At 37.8% G+C, this 17,696-nt stretch overlaps 1 long non-coding RNA gene across 1 annotated transcript; it reads right to left on the bottom strand.

The window, feature by feature from the left end:
- Window positions 1–306: 306 nt before the first annotated feature.
- LOC115523862 lies at window positions 307–7,255 on the bottom strand. Its single transcript, XR_003971863.1, has 2 exons — window positions 7,081–7,255; window positions 307–644 (listed from the first exon to the last, which is right to left on the bottom strand). It is a non-coding gene; the product is annotated as an uncharacterized LOC115523862 (long non-coding RNA).
- Window positions 7,256–17,696: the final 10,441 nt, after the last annotated feature.

The raw sequence follows: 17,696 nt of genomic DNA, 5'->3' as shown, positions 1-17,696 counted from the left end.
AAATTATCAAGGCCAAAGCACAAATGGACTTTGATTATAGGTGGACGTTAGCTTTCAAAAAGAAAGCTTTGACTATTCAATTCTTAAGTTTCCATTAAAAGACACCCTGTGACCTCAGCCTTAAGCCCTAGGAGAGTCAATTTAATTTGTACTTCATAACCTAGGAAGGCTAGATTCTAGTTTACTCAGTTCTGTGGCAGAAAGATATTCAGAAGCATCTGAAGGTCAATCACGAGGAAGAACTCAAGCTTAATAAAAGAAATAAAAAAATGAATAATTTAAAGTGATGCATAACACACCATTTCGTTGCAGTTAATTCTATTTTCCACCTCTTTACTGTAAGACAGTCCAAACATAAGAAATTCTAATTCTTTTCATATGCCGGAAAACATTTTTATGAAGAATTAAGTGTGAAAGTGACTTAGGTTCGAAAGTAATGAAATTATTCCTATGCCTCAAATTTATATTGTAGAAAATCCAGACAAATTCAATTTTTTCCATTCAGGTCAGAAAACAACATATTTCAGCATAGACAATAACCCTGCATAAATGTTACGGGGCTTTTGTCCTGGTTGTTGCTACTGTTTTCCTCCATTGTCTTCAGGAAGTTAAAGTCTTCTGAGTAAACATGCTTGTTTCCTCACCTGCAAAATGAAAGAGCTAAATCCAATCAGCCCTCCTAGTTTGAGCCACTGCAATATGAAAATTAGATTATCATCTCAGTATATCAGAGTCAGTGACCTGCATTGCATGAGCTTTTTGTAGGCAAAACATTGAGGAGATAAATAATATATTTAGGTGAAAATTCTCTCTTCTATTGGAAAAACTATTTTTCCACGCAAAAATTAATTGAGCATATTCTCTTGTCACTCTGCAATACATTGCATTATGAGTTCAGGAAGGAAGGAAGGAAGGAAGGAAGGAAGGAAGGAAGGAAGAAAGGAAGGGAAGGCAGGAGGGAGGAAACCATAGCATATTAGGAATTGAGCTTCAAAGTTTTGTAATACAGAGGTCCCTGACTTATAATGGTTCAACTCAAAATTTTTCAACTTTATGATGGTGTGAAAGTAATACACATTTAGTAGAAATCTTATTTTGAATTTAAAATTTTGATCTTCCACTCTAGCAATATGCGGTCCAATCCTCTCTCATGACTCTGGGCAATGGCCTTGAGCCACAGCTCCCAGTCAGCCACAGGATCACGAGGGTAAACAAATATACAACCATTCTGTACGTGTACAGCTAGTTTGTTTTTTACTTTCAGTTTGGTATTCAACACATTACATGAGGTATTCAACATTTTATTATAAAACAGCCTTGTTTTAGATGATTTCGTCCAACTGTAAGCTGATATAAGTGTTCTCAGCACATTTAAGGTGGGCTAGGCTAAGCTATGATGTTGGGTAGGTTAGATGTATTAAAATGCATTTTTGACTTATGACATTTTCTTTAAAATTTTTTTTAAATGTTTAGTTTTGAGAGAGAGAGAGAGAGAGAGAGAGACAGTGTATGAGCAAAGGAGGGGCAGAGAGAGAGGGAGACACAGAATCCAAAGCAGGCTCCAGGCTCTGAGCTGTCAGCACAGAGCCCCAATGCAAGTCTCAAACCCACGAACTGTGAGATCATGATCTGAGCTGAAGTCATATGCTTAACCAACTGAGTCACCCAGGTGCCCTGACTTAAGATATTTTCAACTTATAATAGGTTTATCAGGACATAACCAAATCATAGGTTGAGGAAGATCTGTAATATGGTTAACGAAACAAGACACAAATACATGAAATGCTCATAGTAATGAACTACAACACTTAAAAAAGAGAAGTCACTAGGAAATGTTACATGCTATTAGTTTAGGGAAATCGGTGGGTCAAGAAATCAAATTCATTTCAGTTGTTGTATTAAAAACCACTACATCCTATATGGTAAATGCTCTTCTTACGTTATCTTCTTTAAGGAAATTCAAAGTGGGTTTTGAGCAAGAAGACTTTGGCAGGAAAGGAAGATGGAGTCAGATGGGACAGCTGAAGCATCAGCAGATTAGCAGGAGCAAAGAGAAGTCTGGAAGTAGGGGCATATGGAAATCAATCTAGAGGTGTACACAGAAATTTAAATACCTTCAATCCCTTCATTGCTGCTAAATTATTGTCTTCCTGAGACCCCTTTACCAGCTTATCCGCAAAGGTGTAAAAATACTTTTTTGGGTTTCTAAAGCATTGTATAATGAGTATTCTTTCCTTGTCACTTGACTCAGCATGTAACTAGCAAGTGCCACATCAAAAGCATTTTTTACCCAAACTTTTGATAGTCGTGAACTGCTGTGCTTCCCAGGGGTGACCTCGAGAAAAGTTTAGAGCCTACACTTAAATAACGATATTGTATGCACATATTCATATATAGATGTATTTCTTAGCCATTTCTTGTTTATGCTCAGTCTTGGTTGGCGGCCTCAGCATGTGTATCTTTTCTTCTCCCACTATCCTCTCAGTGTGCTATGGTCAGATTTCTTCATTCATAGACCAGACACCATATTCTGGGAATAGAGTAGTTAAATCCAAAAAATTACTGTTATAACTTTGGCAATTATACAGAGTCCTCAGGTTGATTGTGACTTTACTTATATCTTTCTTGAGTATATCAAAGTTCCAGTTTCTGATTTTTAATATATGTACTTCGAATATAATTTAAGTTCTTTGATCAGTGACCATTTAAGACGTGAGTCTATACGTAATAGAATGAATTTCTCTTTATTCTCAGTAGCTCAAAGCTTCATCCCAGTTAGGTTTCCTCTTTTAATCAAGTGTTTCCTTTTTCCAGGTGACTCCAAAGCAAGAATGGCAGATTTGTTGATAGAACTCATGTGTGCACATCTATACCAAGCTCACAAACAGATATGGCTCATCCTCAGTTCATGGTTTACCAAACAACATACCCAAATGAAAAAAAAAATATTACGTGGGAGGAAAGATACTGGTAACTTGTTTCTCCCAGCTCATGAACCAAAAGACATGAAGCTATTAGGTTCTCTTAAAAAAAAAAAAGGCAAAAATCTCCCTTTTCACACAATAATAAGCTTTTTTTTCTTTTAAAGCTGTGGGAAAATCTATTTGATAGAAAAGAAACAAAAATGAAGTTACATTGAATAATGTCACCAATGAGTCCCATAGAAAAACCTTCCCAAGACAAAAGTAGAAGATCCAAGAGTCTGACATAATTCTCTGAAAAAGAGATAAACACATGCAGGGCTTGAACAGGCACCCTAGAGTTGTATGAATATAATTACGTATTTGAACTTGAAGACAAAGTATTTGACATTGGTGAACATTCACTGAACACCTGTAAAGACAAATTCTTTTTTTTTTAAACAAGGAATTGCTTGCCACTCCTTAATAAGCTTGACGTTCACTGTCACCCTGTCCTATAGTCACCATATATTCTCAATTCTTTCATACTGGTTTTACACTTCTCATTCAGACATCCTTTTAAAAATTTTATCCTAACACTAAAATATCACTTTCTTGCTTAACTTTCTGCTAAATCATGATCCCTTGAGAAACACTATTGTTCCTTTTTTCCAATCCAACTTTCAGGTAGCTAAGAACTGAAATAGAAAAAAAAATTCAAACTTATCCGTGGGTCCAAGTCATGTGATCTGACCTACCAGATGAGGTCACCCAAGTACTGAACAATTCCTTTAGATCTGTTTTACCAACTCCTATAACAAATATTATAAACGATTCTGAACTCTTCACAAGTTCTCAACTTGACATTGCATTCTTACTGTTCAAGGTGAAGAGAGGTGCTAATGAAGGCTCCACATGTTTCCATCTTTTTCACCTAAAAATCTTACTTGCTGTCTCCTTCTTTTCTGTCTCTCAAGAAAAATTACCCTTACTCATGTCCAAGTCACGTTCCATCTGTTCTCAACTCTGGCTTTCTCCACTTCTTCTGAATCCACATCTTCAATTTTTATCCCGTTACTGGCCCCTTCTCTGCAGCAAAATGTATACTTTCCTCTCTTAAGGAAAGAGACTATGCTTTTCTTCTCCAGGTGTACTGCCAAGCTCTTCTTTCTTCCTGTAACCAACATCTTAAAAGTATAACCCACATTTGCTAGTCATCAATGTCTACTGCCCACTTCTCAATGTTTTCCTGTCTCTTTTCATCCTACCTCCCATCATTTCATTGATCGTTTTCTCATAAAGAATCACCATGGACATTCTAAATAAGAGATCTAATAATGGTTTTTTACTGTGGACTTGCCTTGCTTCTCAGCACCATTCCTTACCATTGTCTTCCTGTTGTCATTGTTGCTGTTACTTTTGTTCTAAAAACTCATTTCCCTTTGTCACATATTTTTTTTTCCTTTCTGACTTGATTCTGTCTCTTGGGATGCTACCATCTACCATTCTCTTGGTTTCTTATTTTCTACATACCAAATATGTGTGAGGGCTTGGTATGTGTTCAACAACTATCTCCTAACTTCATTTCCAAACATATTGTGGATGGTATTCAAATTTATATCTCTGGTTCCTAAATCTCTTGAAATATAGATTGAAATTATAATAGCCTGCTCGACCCCTCCACATGGATTAGCCTCAGGATCTAAAATTTAACAGGTTCAAAATCAGTATCCTCATTTGTCCTTAACATCTCTTCCACTAGTTTCCATGTCACTTATTTGTGTTAACATTTTTCCTCTTTGAATTTTTAAAGTCATCATTGATGTTTTATTTTCCTTTTAACTGTTACTCCTGACACAATTATAGGACCCCAACTGGTCACCAAGCCAGGTAATCCTTCCCTTGCAAGGTCCCAGTATATAAGAATTTTGGTCATCATCCTTTAGTTACATGATACTAGTTCCTTTTTTTTTTTTTTAGGTTTATTTTTGAGAGAGAGGGAGCACAAGTGACAGAAGAGAAGACAGAAAGGGAGACAGAGGTTCCAAAGTAGACTCTGTTTTGAGTGCCGAGCCTTATGTTGGGCTTAAACTCACAAACCGTGAGATCATGACACGAGCCAAAGTCAGACACTTAACCAACGGAGCCACCCAGGTGCCCCTAAATGTTACCAGTTCTAAACAAGTTTCAAATTTCAGTTGCCATGGTCTATTGGCCATGTAATTGCATAAAGTATGAACTTTCTGATAGCTTTTTGGTCTATAAATCCTTATGTAAGTAACATCTCTACATCATGATTAGTGGCCAATAACATCACTTCTTTCAAAGTATGTTGGTTATTCATCACTGTATGTCTGGTTTTCCATTCATGCAAATTTCATATAGTTGTGTTGACTCCTTGTCTTCCATGATAAACCCACAGGCTATTTTCACAAAAATGGATCATTGGAAATGGGAATTGTACAAGAAAAATGAAAGTATAGGAAAGAAATGGTTAGTTATAAATGCTGGAAGGAAAATTAGAATCAAATGTAAGTGAAGTTCTGGGAAACAAATCTCTGACTGTGGGAATGCTGCCACTACCAACATTCAAGAGACTCTTGATGTGTAGCTAGATACTCACTTGTCTACTGAAGGTGGCTTATTGACATAAATGAGGCAAGTGGTTTTGGGAAAAAGGATAAAGGTGTCCCAGAGGAAGTGATGCTGGCCAAAAAAACTACATTCAAGGAATCCTCAGAGATATTTTATGGCACTGAAAGTTCAAAGCATAAAATATTGGCAGCTGATTTTAACTGATAAAGGAGTACAATTCGCCAAGACATAGAAACAATGTTCTCTCCATATCGGAAGTTATAGGACAAAAAGGCAAGCACTGTTCAAACTACTCTTGACGTGGTTTATACAGAGAAATCGAACACATTCATTGTCAGTGTTTCAAGTGTTTTCAATCACTGTGCATCAAACAAATATTAGTTTTGCTACTTTTTTTTTCATTTTCCTTTACATTTATCACCTAGAGTAAGAGACATTTTAGTGCTTTGACAAAAATTTTGCAAGGTTGTAAAACAATGAAAACTTTCTTCTTGATCACAAGGTGCTTTTGCATGGTTTCAGCTTGTTCAGTCATCTTTAGGATTTCTCATTACTGTGCAAGCAAGGACTGGGTACACGACCAATTCAGTTCCAACAGTGGTTGCTTGTGTCCTGTGCTGTATTTTGGTATTTTTGCTGAGGAACTTCCTCACCCTTCTCAGAGAAGGTCATTAGCAGATGGCAGGAGGGGGGTATTGCCAGGGGCTTCTAGGCATTCTCCTGAGAATTACCTACGTTAGTGCTGTAGGCAGCTGCAATAATCAACCGCAGCTTCTAGCAGTATCTGGGCATCCTCCTGAGAATCACCGGCTTTGGTGTTGCAGAGAGCCAAGTTTATTAGTAGTGGCTTTTCTGTAAGTCTTATATTTCTGGAATTTCTGAAAGCCTGAAGTAATCCTCCTTACCTTTGCTTTACCAGCCCTTTCATGTTCTTAAAATAAATCACTTTGTATTTGTAATACCTGTAGTGATGTGTGTTTTCCTGACTGCCCCCAACTGATACAATATTTGGCACCAGAAGAATATCCTAGGTAAAGAGCCACCTAAAGATGAATCTTTGCATCGGTTACCCTGCATAGTAAGAAATGAAGGTAATAGTGACTCCATCATTAGTGAAAAATGAGATGGTAGTCCATACGATACAGTGAAAAACATTATTTATCACTGGAAGTTACCCGGAATGTAGAGCCTAATGAAAGCAAATATGGGGACTCCAAGTGACTCTTGGAAAATAATGGCAAGATATAGATGAGCACAAGGACTATAGGAAAGATGGTTACGTCTGAGTGCACTAAAATTAAGGGGGAGGGGTGCCTGGGTGGCTCATTCAGTTAAGTGTCAGACTTCAGCTCAGGTCATGATCTCGTGGTTGGTGAGTTTGAGGTCTGTGTCGGGCTCTGGGCTGAAAGTTTGGAGCCTGGAGCCTGCTTCGGATTCTGTGCCTCCCTCTTTCTCTGACCCTCCCCCACTGTGCTCTGTCTCTCTCTCAAAAATAAATGAACATTTTAAAAAAGTTTTTTTAAATAAAAAAATAAAATTAAGGAGGCAAATTCTCAGGGTTTAAATTCTCCAGCCAAAACATTACCAGGAAATTAGCCTGGAATAATCTTTCATCTCTTATGTCCTCAGGACTGATGAGTCCAAATGTCCGACTGAACGTTCAAGGCTACAGGTTGCAAAGTCACAGTGCAGGTTCAATTTTCGACCTCACTAGTTCTCTTCAGCAAAAAGCAGGGCACTGATCTGTGCCTAAGTCAGGATGCAACTGGAAAAAAAGATAAACCATTGGACTATTTAAAACACAGGGAATTAAGAGCAGGAATTTGGTTACAGTGTCAATGAAAGGGGATTCAAATGCATTTAGGGTGATTGACACATGTTCCTACCTGTGCAGTGGTACTGAAGCTACTCTGGCTTCAGGCCATCCCCGTGTCTGGAGCAGCAATCACATTGGACTTTACAAGCAGTCTCCCAGTCACCAACATTTCTCCCCTAAAGAGTATACTTCAGAGCTTCCTCCCGAGGCACAGTGCTATGTGCACCATAATATAATGGAGGGATATGGCTCATGTTCTGTAAAAGTGTGGTCAAATCTTAACTATAGTGGAATCATGGGCAAAAGGCTCCTCTGAGTCAACATTTTCCAATAAGTAAAAGGGAAAGGATTGGTATAAGTTGGTAGATTTCATACTTTTGTTTGCCTTGGAACATTCTTTTCAAAAAAGCACTATGTGGAATTACAAACAGGAAAAAGTAGAGTTACTCTGAATGAGAGATATGGTTTACATAGACTTAATGACCCCGAATCCTTTGCCCCAGACCTCCGACCACCTTGTAGTTCTCATGGGGATCCCTCATAGCACATTTTGAAAACCACTAGAGTAGTAGATTTTAAGGTCCATCCATTCATCTCTAAATATTATTTTTTCTTACGTTGTGAATAATCCTAATGACTATATCATAAGTAAAATAGAATTCAACCTTCTTAACTTAGACACTGAAGGACATTGGTACTGATTTATCATTCTATCGTTATTCTTTACCTTTTTTTTCTAGTTAGACTTTGAACTAGTAACTCATGTTGAATGAATTAATATGTGTTTAGAAAATGCTTAATGTAATTTCCTCTTCTAATATACTAATATACATTCTTTCTATATATCAACAGCCTTATTCACCTACTGGAATCTTATATATATATGAGTCCTAGCTCTTGATTTTTTTCATCAATATGATCATTTAGTTTCATTGATAAGTGAATCATTTATGTTTGGATTAACTACATGTAACAGAAAAATCTTAAATAGATTAGTAATATATAAGGGCTGATTTTTCTTTTACAAAAAATAAATCCAGGGGCGCCTGGGTGGCTCAGTCGATTAAGCATCCAACTCTTGATCTCAGCTCATGACTTCAAGCCCTGTGTTTGGCTCTGCACTGGGCATGAAGCCTACTTAAAAAATAAAATAAAATAATAAAATAACATAAATAATTTTTCTAAGTTTATTTATTTTGGGAGAGACAGAGACAACACGAGTGGGAAAGGGGCAGCTAGAGAGGGAGAAAGAGAATCCCAAGCGGGCTCTGTGGGGCTCGAACCCACAAAGCCATGAGATCATGACTTGAGCCTAAACCAAGAGTCGTATGCTTGAGCTACCCAGGCGCCCCTAAAATAACATAAAATAAATCTGGAGTAAAGGTAGTCCATTGTTGTATGATTGGCCTACAATCATCAAAAATCTAGCATCTTCCAACTTTCTCTTCTACCATCTAGCATGTAAAGATGTCTCATGAGCTAAGAGAGATGTAGATCTCCAGCCATTTTATCCACATACCAAGCAGCTGAAGGAGAAGGTAAAGGTTGTTATTAGTAAATGCCTTAATTGTCTATTTTCCATTTTAAGGAGACTTCCTGGAAGTTCTACCCAACATCTTTGCTTGGAATTTAGTCACATGGATGGAAATATGATGTCTTTTGGCAACTAAATAATGATTCTATTATTATGGAAGACAGAAGAATGGGCATTGGATAGAACAGTTGTAGACTCTGCCACAACAACAAATCTATTTGCTCCTTTGAGACTACAGTCAGCATACTAAATTGTGAAATTCTATTACTTATTTATCTTTACATTCCTAGCACCTGGCACAGTATCTCAATACACAAATGAACAATAATGAATGAATAACAACCTTATCTTTTTTTTAAACTGACATTTGGCTAGCCAGCCAGAAAGTCAAGAAGGGGCCCACATACTTGTACTAGGACTATGAACAATACCAGAAATAACTGGCCAAAGGGGACAAGAATCATTTGTATTTGGGAAAAGGGGACAAGAATCATTTGTATTTGGGAATGCTCCTTCAAAAGAAAGAAACTAAAGCTGAATATTATTAACTTCATTTCTGTAACTGTCAATAAATACATATCATTTTACCCAAGTTTAATTTTTACTTTTGTCCAACATTGAGTTTATGTTAACTTTTTATATTACCTTCAGATTTCTAATATAACATTTTAAGGTACATATGTATATATGTATTATATAGAGAGAAGTTTGTAAAGTACACACAAGAATTTATTGTTTTTGTCACACAAGGAAAATTCATCATTTTTTCATATATATTTTAATATGTTTCACACATTATAATTAGATTTAACATCCTGCTGCCACAATATTGGGTAGAAACCTTCACGAATCTAGAAAATCCAGGTTTTAGATTAATGAAATATCAAGGGAAGCCCCTGTACTTCTCATTACCTCTAAGTGGTTCCTCAGCAACTAGTCGCAGAATACAGAAATGTATAGCTACAGACTATCCCATCAGAACAACAAAAGCCATATTTTAAAAATTTATGCCTCTATCCATCCATCACCTATTGAATCTATAATATACCTACACATCATCTATTTACTTCCTTACCCCAAAAATGATTTCGGTGGTTTACAAATATATACTATGATAAGCAAAATAAAAATGATACTTAAATGTATAGATAACAATAATCAGGGCAAAGGGCAACGGAAGATACGGGCAACAAAAACCGAGATCAATTCAGAAATTAGGTAATGAAATGACACGCATACCAGGAAATCTTACTCTCTTTTCAGAGGAAGTCAGCCATCAGTCTGGTTCTAAGTTTTCTCATAACCAGAGAAACTGGTTCCAGAGAACTTGGAGATCAGTACAGGCATGCCTCAGAGATATTGTGGCTGCAGTTGCAGACCATTGCAATACAGCTAATATCTCAATAATGTGAGTCAAATGAATTTTGGGGTTTCCCAGTGAGTATAAAAGTTATATTTACATGATACAGTAGTCTATTAAGTGTGCAATACCATAATTTCTAGAAAAAAAAAGTGCATGCCTTAATTTAAAAAAATAAAAAAAGTACATACTTGAATTTAAAAAATACTTTACTGCTAAAAAAAAAGCTAGCCATCACCTGAGCTTTCAGTGAGTTGTAATCATTTTGCTGATGGAGGGTCTTGCTTTAAGATGATGGCTGCTGACTGATGAGGGTGGTGGGTTGCTGAAAGTTAGGGTGGCTGTGGCAATTTCTTAAAATAAGACAACAATGAAGATTGTCACATCAATTGACTTTTCCTTTCACAAAGGATTTCTCTGTAGCGTGCAATGCTGTTTGACAGCATTTTACCTACAGAACTTGCTTCAAAATTGGAGTCAGGCCTCTCACACCTTGCTGCTGCTTTATCAACTAAGTTTATGTAAAATTCTAAATCCTTTGCTGTCATTTCAATAATCTTCACAGTATCTTTACTGGGAGTTTTCATCTGAAGAAACCACCTTGTTCATCCATAAGAGGCAACTCCTCATCTGTTCAAGTTTGATCATAGGATTGTAGCAATTCAATCACACCTTCAGGCTTCACTTCTCATTCTAGTTCTCCTGCTATTTCCACCACATCTGCAGCCACGTCTTCACTGACATCTTGAAGGTCATCTGTGAGGGTTGGAATCAACTTCTTCCAAACTCCTGTTCAGGCTGATATCTTAACCCCTTTCTAGCTTTAAAAAAATTTTGTTTAATGTTTATTTATTTTTGAGAGAGAGAGAGAGAGAGAGAGAGAGAGAGAGAGAGAGAGAGAGAGAATCTGAAGCAGGCTCCAGGCTGTGAGCTGTCAGCACAGAGCTTGACCTGGGACTCGAACTCACCAACTGTGAGATCATGACCTGAGCCGAAGTCGGATGCTTAACCTACTGAGTCACCCAGGCGCCCAACCCCTTTCTAGCTTTTAAGAAATGTTCTTTTATTTATTTATTTTTTTTTTTAATTTTTTTTTCAACGTTTTTTATTTATTTTTGGGACAGAGAGAGACAGAGCATGAACGGGGGAGGGGCAGAGAGAGAGGGAGACACAGAATCGGAAACAGGCTCCAGGCTCTGAGCCATCAGCCCAGAGCCTGACTCGGGGCTCGAACTCACGGACCGCGAGATCGTGACCTGGCTGATGTCGGACGCTTAACCGACTGCGCCACCCAGGCGCCCCTTAAGAAATGTTCTTAATGACATTTAGAATGGTGAATCCTTTCCATAAACGTTTCAATTGACTTTTTCCAGATCTATCAGAAGAATCACTATGGCAGCTATAGCCATACAAATAAACACTTCTTAAATTGTAAGATTTGAAAGTTGAAATTACTCCTTGATCTACGGGCTGCAGAATGCATGTTGTGTTAGCAGCCATGAAAACAACATTAATCTCATGCATCTCCATCAGAGCTCTTGGGTGACCAGGCACATTGTCAACGGACAGTCATATTTTGAAAGGTATCATTTTTTCTTAGCAGTAGTTCTCAACAGCAGGCTTACCATATACAGTAAACCATGTTGTAAAGACATATGCTGTCATCCAGGCTTTGTGTTCTGTTTTATAGAATAGGCAGAGTGGATTTAGCATAATTCTTAAGGGCCCTAGGATTTGGGGGATGGTAAATGAGTACCGGCTTCAACTTCAAGTCACCAGCTGAATTCTGCCCGGAAAGCAGAGTCAGCCTGTCCTTGAGGCTTTGAAGCCAGGCATTAACTTTTCTCTAAGTATGCAAATCCCGGATAGCACCTTCTTCCAACGTGAGATTGGTTCATCCACATTGAAAACCTGTTGTTTAATGTAGCCACCTTCATTAATTATCTTAGTTAGATCTGCCTAACTTGCTGCATCAGCACTCATTGCTTCACCTTGCACTTCCATGTAACAGAGATGGCTTCTTTCCTTAAGTCTCACGAATCTGACTCTGCTAGAGTCAAACTTTTTCTTCTGAATCTTCTTCATCTCTCTCAGCCTTCATAGAATTGAAGAGGGTTAGGGCTTTGTTCTGGATTAAGCTTCAGTTTAAGGGAATGTTGAGGCTGGTTTGATCTTCTATCCAGACCACTAAAACTCTCCATATCAGCAATATTGGTCTTTCATTTTTTAATCATTCATGTGTTCCTCAGAGTAGCACTTTTAATTTCCTTCAAGAACTTTTCCTCTGCATTCACAGCTCAGCTAACTGGTGCAACAGGCTTAGCTTTCAGCCTATCTCACCTTTCAACATGTCTTCCTACTACACTTTATCATTTCTAGCTTTTTAAACATGTCTATTTATTTTTGAGGGAGGGAGGGGGAGAGAGAGAGAGAGAAAAGGGAGGGGCAGAGAGAGGGGGACAGAGGATCTGAAGTGGGCTCCACACTGACAGCAGAGATCGCGAGGCAGGGCTCGAACTCATGAACCATGAGATCAGGACCTGAGCTGAAAGTCGGACACTTAAACCAACTGAGCCACCCAGGCGCCCCTCATTTCTAGCTTTTGATTTGAAGAGAGATGTGTGACTCTTCCTTTCACTTCAACACTTAGAGGCCATTGTAAGGTCATTAGTTGCCCTAATTTCAGTATTATTGTGTCAGGGAATAGAGTGGCCTGAGGAGAGGGAGAGAAATGGGTGAATGGCTGGTCAGTGCAGCAATCGGAACACACACAACATGTATTAAGTTCACCATCTTATTTGGGCACAGTTCATGGCACCCAAAAACAGTTACAATAGTAACATCAAAATTCACTGATCACAGATCACCATAATAAATATAATGATAATGAAGTTTGAAATATTGCAAAAATTACCACAATGTACCACAGAGACATGAATTAAGCAAATGTGGTTGGGAAAATTGTAACAATAGACTTGCTCCACGCAGGGTGTCACAAACCTTCAATTTGTAAAGAACACAGTATCTGTCAGGTACAATGAAAGGATGCATGCCTGTACTGAAGGACTCAGTTAAACACCTATCAGGAGAATTCTGAACCTAGGGAAATTAGATTGCCCACTGATGGTTAAATTATGAGATCAAGAAATGATTTTAATGGAACAATGACTCTGAGATAAGCTGACCTTGAACTGAATACACACACACACACACACACACACACAGAAAGAAGATTTTGAAAGAAGAGTTATTGGTCATAGAAGCACAGGAAAAGGAGAGCCATACATTTTCAAGTTATTGTATCCAAATGGTGTTTATTTTTTTTTAATTTTTAATATTTATTTTTAAGAGAGAGACAGAGCATGAGCAGGGGAGACGCAGAGAGAGGGAGACACAGAATCCAAAGCAGGTTCCAGGCTCTGAGCTGTCAGCACAGAGCCTGACGTGGGGCTCAAACTTACGAGCGAGCCGTGAGATCATGACCTGAGCCGAAGTTAGACCCTCAACCGACTGAGCCACCCAGGCACCCCCCAAATGGTGTTTAAACAAATTTAGTGGCTTTTTTTTCAAGATGTTTATTGAGGTTCCTTGAGGATAAGAACTGAGTTGAACAATATTAAATAAGTTTGGGAAACACTGATTTAAACAATGTTAAGCCAGTTTCTTTATCTTAAGAATTCACAAGGTATTTAATATTTAATTTGCATTATGAGTCTATAAGGGGGATTAGGTACATAAGATTTTCCAAAAGTAGTTGACAATTATGGCAGGTGCTATGCTATGTTTTCATTGTACTGTTCTCCCTTCCAAATATAGAGAGACCCAGCCTCTTTCACAGTGGGCAGGCCAATGTAACTGACTTCCAACAAGGTGGGACAAAAGGGGTATAAACTACTTCTAAGCCTGGACTTATTCTTGCAATTCTTCAGTTTTCTCTTCTTTTCTTGTGACTTTGGAGGCCACATATTCCAGATAGCCAGCATGAATGAAAAAATACACTTCCATTTTGTCTCGTGATCAAGATTTTAGGGTTTATGTATAATTTCAGCCTAGCTTTGCCTAGTCTGCGGATTGTGGTCAAGCTCTTAATTTTTGGAGAACATTTACAAACATTTTATATCTTAACATGAAATGTTTTTCTAAGATAAATCGTTGCAAAATATATACCCGAGTATCTGAATGAATTACTTTGCATATAAGTTGCTAATAAGTTACATGTGGAAGAAGTTTTACCAAAAATCCTGTGTATTGGTTTCATAATGTTTTTATTTGCTCATTTGGAAGCCACGACCCAAATACTAAGTATAATATCTTGGAGGAAGTAATCCAACACAGACCAACAGGACAGAAGTTTTAGACATTTACTTCCACATAGTCATGATTTTAGACTTTTGCTTTGTCTCTTGGTCAGGAAAGAAGATGGCAAAAAGACAATTGGTCATCACTATTTCTGTCACTTTAGAAAATTGTGGTCAGGCTCTTAGGCTTCTACGCTTGGTCTCTTTTCAGTCTTGGCTTGTCTCCCTGGGAACACAGATGTGATCCGTGGTGACACTGTCTTTTCTCTATAAGAGAGAATTGTCTGTGAAGACATCTGTCTTCTTTTACACATTTTTTTTTTTGTAAATTATTAAGTAAACTACATCTTATTTGAATTTCACTCGTTTTCCCCTAGTGTTTCTTGTTTCAGAATTTTGGATATCACAGTACATTTAGTTGTCATGCTTAGTTAACCAACTCTGGGCCAAGATAGTTTCTCAGACTTGTCTTGTTTGGCATTCCCTTGGCTAGGCAGGTATCTCTGTGATGGTTACTCTTATATATCAACTTGGCTAGATTATAATACCTAGTTATTTTAGTCAATATAGTGGTTAACATCTGTAAAGAGTTGACTTTATAAGTATGGGGCACCTAGGTGGCTAGGCTGGTTAAGCATCTGACTCTTGTTTTTGGCTTTGTTCCTGAGTTGAAGTCCTGCATTGGGCTCTGGGCTGATAGCGTGGAGCCTGCTTGGGATTCTCTCTGTCTCTCTGCCCCTCTTCTACCTGCTATCTCTCTCTCAAAATAAATAAAAATAAACAACAACAACAAAAAGGAATTGACTTCATAAGATTACCCTTGATAATGGGGGCGGGGCCTCATCCAATCATTTGAAGATCTTAACAAAAACTGAGGTTTTCCAGAAAAGAAGTAATTCTGTCTTAAGGCTACAGTATCAGTTCTTGCTCAAGTTTCAGTTTGCCAGCCTACCCTGCAGACTTCAGACTTGCTTTAAAATACAACTCTTTATATATGCCTTAAATATTATGCAGATATATACACAAGTATATGAAATCTTATGCACACATATAAACACAAAAGCTTGTATGCATGATCTCCTGATATATAATCTATACACACACAATCCCTCAAAATTTTTTTATTTTTTTTCATGGTAAGACTAGTGTTATAGATTCAGAGGATTGTTTTTTTTGTCATTCTCATTTCTTCATCACATTTTATCAAGAGTACGTGCTATCAACATGACCCCCTGATGGTGCTAACCACAATCACATGACTGAGGTAGTTTTCCAGGTTTTCCCGCTACAACTTATTTTTCCCCTTTCCTTACTCTGTTCTTTAGAAGGTGATCACTAAGTGCAGTCCACACACAAGGGAGAGAGTTGCAGTGGGGAGAGTCAAGCTCTACCTTTTTGAGGGGTAAAATTATTTAGCATTCTCCTGTGCCAAAGATTTCTCTCTTCTCCCCCATTATTTTATTTATTCAATCATTTATTTATTATCAGTATGAACTCATGGATATTTATTTTATACTTTATGTAGTAATACATTATTTATTTTGTTGCTCAAACTATTTCAGGTGCAGCCCTTGGGTACCTTTCAATTGATTCCTGTGTCCCTTTGACATGCTCCCATTCTTTTGATTTGGAGGCACTTCCTTACTTTCTGGCACTACACGGAGCTACGGGCACATCTTGTCTATTCCCTGCTCCACCTGTAGAATCAGCCATCTCTCCAAGGAGTCCTAGTTCCTTTTATTGGAGAATAACATTAGAAAGCAGGAATTGGGAGCTGGGTTCACGATCTTTTAACTTTTTATTTTGATGAGATTCATGACAAAAATAATTCCTGGAACTTGAACACCATCAGACAACAGAGTGTGGAGCATTACACGGCCGGGTGTGGTTTCAAATGTCACCTCCTTCCCTCACCAAAGACATTCAAATCCAAAGACAAAGTAATAATACAAATGAGAGTTAAATGTTGACCCCTGATCTCGAGATTGCCAAGGATCTCCTGCGGAGGATGGCAGAGTACAGTAGGATGAGCAGGAATGGTGACTGGAACAAGGGTGATAATCATCATTTTGCAGTTTAAGAGACTTGGTGATATGTAGAAAGTGCCAGCACAGGGCAGAGTAAAAAGAAAGCACTCAGTACATGGCAGCCAATGTCTTCTAAAAAAGTGCATATGTTTGGTAAAGAATTAGGCATTCTCCTGCAGTTTTGGTATAACAGTGATAGAGGCGATAGAGAGTGACCCTGTGTGTCTGTTGGGACTTCTACATCACAAGAGGTTTTAAGCAATAGTTGACAACAAGGCTAGAGGCATTCATGAAATGCAATTACATGCAGTGTTTTTCATTGTTTATATTACTGTTGTGGATGGAAAGTGACACTACAAACTCAGTTAAAAAGAATTCCTATGGATATACATAAAGAAGTGATCGAGGTATTTCATTTCCCTCCTCTTCTTTTTCTAAAAGAAAAACAAGACTCATAGCCAAGGAGTTTGGGGTGAGAAATTCTCAAGAGGGTGTGAAACATTCACTGCATTTCATTCCAAGGTTTGAAAACTTCTTTAGATCCAAATAAAATCACATATTTAGATTTGATGTTCATAATACAACCAGGAAAGCGTCTAAAACTGGGTAGTATCACACATAGTGATTATTGGGTTCAAGACAAATACTGGAATCGGTGAACTTCATGGGTTTTCAGGTTACTTACAAATTACATATGTATGCCTACATGTCTTCATATAGCCCTATATATGTTGTAAATACATATATGCTGGATGGATTTATTCATGCATTTACAGTTTTCTACTGCCTGTATTACTGGAGACAAGCATGCACAATTTGACCACATCTCAATTTATATCCTCTGCGGTGAAGTAATTTAGGGTGATAGCTTTTTTGCTAGTTTTCTGCTAGGCACTGTCTTATTGCAAATGCCAAATGACTGGAAGTTGCAGATCAATGATTGATATCACTCCCCCTTCTTGAAAAAAAAAATTACTATTTAGTTGTGCAAACCTTTAATTAATGAATATGTGTATTTCTGATGAGAATACGGACTTCCAATTCGAAAAATGATGGGCTAAACTGTTTCTAACCTATGAGCTCTCCTTTGCAATTCTTGTTTCCTCTGGAATTTATTCCTTCCATTAGCGGAATGAGCAGCAGGGGAAAAGGGAGAGAAACACGGA

This window comes from Lynx canadensis, chromosome C2 (genome assembly GCF_007474595.2).
Source record: "Lynx canadensis isolate LIC74 chromosome C2, mLynCan4.pri.v2, whole genome shotgun sequence".
NCBI classification, from domain to species: domain Eukaryota; kingdom Metazoa; phylum Chordata; class Mammalia; order Carnivora; family Felidae; genus Lynx; species Lynx canadensis.
Note: the sequence above shows the minus strand (reverse complement) of the source record. Positions and strands in the feature narration are given on the sequence as shown.